A 4,124-nucleotide genomic window follows, 5' to 3' on the forward strand; every position below is an offset into this window, starting at 1 on the left:
CAATTCATAAACGTTAGAAAAGTCTATTTGTGTCATATCAACCATGTAACATGAAATGCGGCAAGGTGGCAACAAATGTAATGCCTTCAAAACCATTCTTACTTTCCCGCAATGGACAATTAAAAAATGATTTAGTTGTTTTCGAATTAACGAGCACAATTGGCTATTTTCCGCAACGCGGTGTGACATGTACCAAGCTTAATCATAGAGAAAAAGGAGGAGCTGTCAAATTAGCACCAGAACACCAGATAAATTTGGCTTCACTTTTATTGTTCGCAGATGACAGGCGTTACAGTCCTATGTAAATATCATCATCACTACTCAAGTAACCCCAATGGCAGGAGCGTAGGCAACATGTTATACCGTGACAGCGGGCCCAGTAAAATAAACGATTTGAGCCCGGGGCATGCTGCCTACTGTCAAACGTTGCTTTTGGAATAGGCCTTGTCACTGATCTGGGTACCCCACACGGCGAATGAGAACGACCCAAATTTGAGTTTAGTTCACTCATAATCGCCAAAAGTGCAGGAGCTCAGCGATGAGTATAATTAGTCTCATGGTTTCCTGTGGAAAACCTAAAAAATCTGCCGGAAAATGAGGAAATTGACGAAAATTTTATTCAGTCTCGGAGTAGTACCAATAGACTAGTGAATCCAATCTTTACTTTTCTCAAATTCGGGAATTTTTCCCTGGAAAATTCTGGAAAAACCAGGGAAAACATGAGGCAAATGTACTCATCGCTGAGTTCCTGCACTTTTGGCGATTATGAGTGAACTAAACTCAAATTTGGGTCGTTCTCATTCGCCGTGCACTCTCTCGATGCACTAACACCCGATCTCGAAACCCTCACACTGCAACCGATCACTCGATCGAACCTCAATACACAATAACCAACACCACTCTATTGTAAAACCACTGGAATATTAATGTATATATTGTACATATCGGTTACTAAAAATACCCCACGAAAATAAAAACCACGCGTGTGAAACATTACAATGCCTGACGGTAACGGCAGGGAGGTGAAAACCAAGAACAGTGAGCCCACGGTGATCGCTAAAATCAATTATCCTGATTTCGACTCGGACGATATCGATACGTGGTTCATTTGTCTTGAAGCCGCGTTTAGTGTGAACCAGATCAAACAGGACAAGCAAAAGTTCGATGCAGTGATAGCAACAATCAATATGAAACTATCGATTTGAAATTGGCTCACTACTTGACTAGCCTATTGGTCCCAAGCAAATCGATTAACGTACCCCATCCTAGTCAAAATTCTAGTACTACACAATGTTTGTTTTGATTCGCTATGAAAGTTTGACAGATAAAATGAGGGGTTAGTGAAATTTCCTATGTTTCGAGGGGTGAATCGATTAGCTTGGGACCGAAGATAGTACCAGAGCTGAGCCAAAAAGTAGAGCTCATTTCTTCGGGACCTACTAGTTTTAGAGTTACCTCTATGGTGACAGTGTGGCACTTGGACCTGGTGCGATTTCTAGTTTGGAACACCGAATCGAAGCGTTGACCTGCTGTTTTAATGAAGTTCTTTCGAGATATCCCGAAGGCAAGAACGTTCTGTAAGCCGCCATCAACTCCGTTTTCCTGAACGACGTGAAGCTACACCGTTGCGACCCGAAGCAGCTCGCCGTTGGATTTGATTGTTCCATTATCGTCATGGAGCACAGGCACGTAAGGCTCAAGACACCGTCACTCAATTAGGATTCTTCTTGTTTTTTTTTAATATTCTTCAATCATCATCATTAGTATAAAGGGTGTCCACGATGAAATTGCCACACTATGAAATTGCTCTAACTTTTTAACCGTTGGGTAGAATTTAATGAAAATTTGGGTGGAGTTCATAGTGCATTATTTACATCCTGCAAGTTTTAAAGTCCTGTGATCAAAACTCGCGGAAATGGAGTCGAAAGAACAGCTCGTGCGTGATAAAATCTTGCGCATTCATCACGAGAACAAGGATCTCTCGCATCGTTCCATCGCTAAAACGTTGGGAATCGCGAATTCCACGGTGTCGCGAGTGATTAAGCGGTTCGAGGAACGGTTGACCACCGATCGGAAGCCCAGAAGTGAAGGAAAAAGTATTCCGTACAACACCAAAAATCACAACCGCGTAGTTGGGGCCTTCAACCGAAATCCGAACGCCTCCGTTAGGGATGTGGCTAAGAAGCTGCACCTAAGCCGAAGTTTTGTCCAGAAGGCCAAAACTAAGGCTGGGCTTCGAACGTTCAAGGTACAAAAGGCCCCTAATCGCGACGAGAAGCAGAACAAGTCCGCCAAAACCCGTGCCAGGAAGTTGTACCTCAACATGCTGACGAAAGTTGAATGCTGCATCATGGACGACGAAACATATGTGAAGGCCGACTTCAAACAGATCCCCGGCAACCTGTTTTTCACGGCCAAGGATAAGTTCAGCGTTCCGGAGCATGTCCGCACTCAGAAGATGTCCAAATTTGCGAAGAAATTCCTGGTTTGGCAAGACATCTGCACGTGCGGGAAGCGGAGTGCACCTTTCGTGACCCAGGACACGATGAACGGACAGGTGTACATAAAAGAGTGCCTCCAGAAGCGGCTGCTTCCTCTCCTGAAGGCCCACAACGTCCCAACAATCTTCTGGCCGGATTTGGCCTCATGCCACTACTCCAAGGACGTGCTGAAGTGGTATGCGGACAATAAGGTCAATTTCGTGCCGAAAATGTTCAACCCTCCCAACACTCCGGAGCTCCGCCCCATCGAGAAGTACTGGGCGATTATGAAGCAGCACCTTCTTAAACGACCTAAGGTAGTGAAGACAGTCGAGGAACTGAAGAAAGTATGGGTTTACATGCAAAAAACGGTTGATTCACAGGTTGTGCAGAATCTTATGGCCGGGGTTAAGGCCAAGGTGCGGGCATTTGCGTATGGACTGTAAATAAAATACGAGTAAAATGGTAAAATGAAGTTTAATAGTTATTTCTCAATCCCTGAAAATTTGATGGCAATCGGATGAAAACTCGAATTTTGCGAATCAATTTTGTGTGTGGCAATTTCATCGTGGACACCCTTTATATGTACATACATTAACACACAAGCCATCCGAAAATTTAATGCAAGTATTTCATGATTTACATCGTATATTTTCTGGGTAAAACACCATCACTGCATTTACTTATACCCCGTTCACATTACAGCGTATATCACGTGATATACGCTGTCTTGCAATGAGCACTCATACATCTAGTTTTCACTGGAAATCGTATGTATGAGTGTTCATTGCAAGACAGCCTATATTACGTGATATAGGCTGTAATGTGAACGGGGTATTACTTGTGTTGTTCGTACACTCAAAAAATTTCACACGTTTGATCAAAGTGTTTAAACACTTGATTTTCTAAATGCACAATCACATTTACTTTAAGTGTATTTCACCTTGGTTCAATGTTATACACGTTAATTTATAGTGTTTCAAACTTTGAAATGTTGAAAATCTTTCATTATCTATTCAAGTGTATTGCACATTGAATCACGCTACTGTTCAAAACAGATGGATTAAAGTGTTTTGCATTTCAATACGATGTGAGTTGCTTGCTCAGAAAGGTAAACATCGATAACAAGAGTTGTGACTTTATCCTATCAACCTGCCTCATATATGAGAACAACCGTGGCACAGTGAGATCGAACGAAGACTCCGGCAGCAGCATACCCTAACAGTCCATGATCGAATCCCAAATCAGACCCATTAAAAATATATGTAAAAGCTCTGGCCTCTGGCAGTTTTGTTTATATATTTGTCGATTCATTTTTAGAGTCGGTAAAGTAGAATTCGATAAAGTAGAATATTGTAGAATATTGAACTATGGTGTGCAAAGCTATTGATATCACCATATGAGGCACATAGAATCCAAGTGTGTCACAATTCAAATCCATAGTGTTCAGGCATGGTTCATAGCATAAGATTCACACATGAAATGGATGTGTTTCACAATATGCGCAAAATTAAGTGTGAGACACATGATGATGACGTGTGGAATTTTTTGAGTGTAGTATTCCACAGTTTCACCTAAGCAAATACACAAAATTAATATAAACTGTAGGTCAAATCTGTTGGTGAACAAAATAAAACACCAATA

This window comes from Ochlerotatus camptorhynchus, unplaced genomic scaffold (genome assembly GCF_037179485.1).
Source record: "Ochlerotatus camptorhynchus isolate MF236.1 unplaced genomic scaffold, CSIRO-AGI_Acam_v1.1 ptg000138l, whole genome shotgun sequence".
Taxonomy (NCBI): domain Eukaryota; kingdom Metazoa; phylum Arthropoda; class Insecta; order Diptera; family Culicidae; genus Ochlerotatus; species Ochlerotatus camptorhynchus.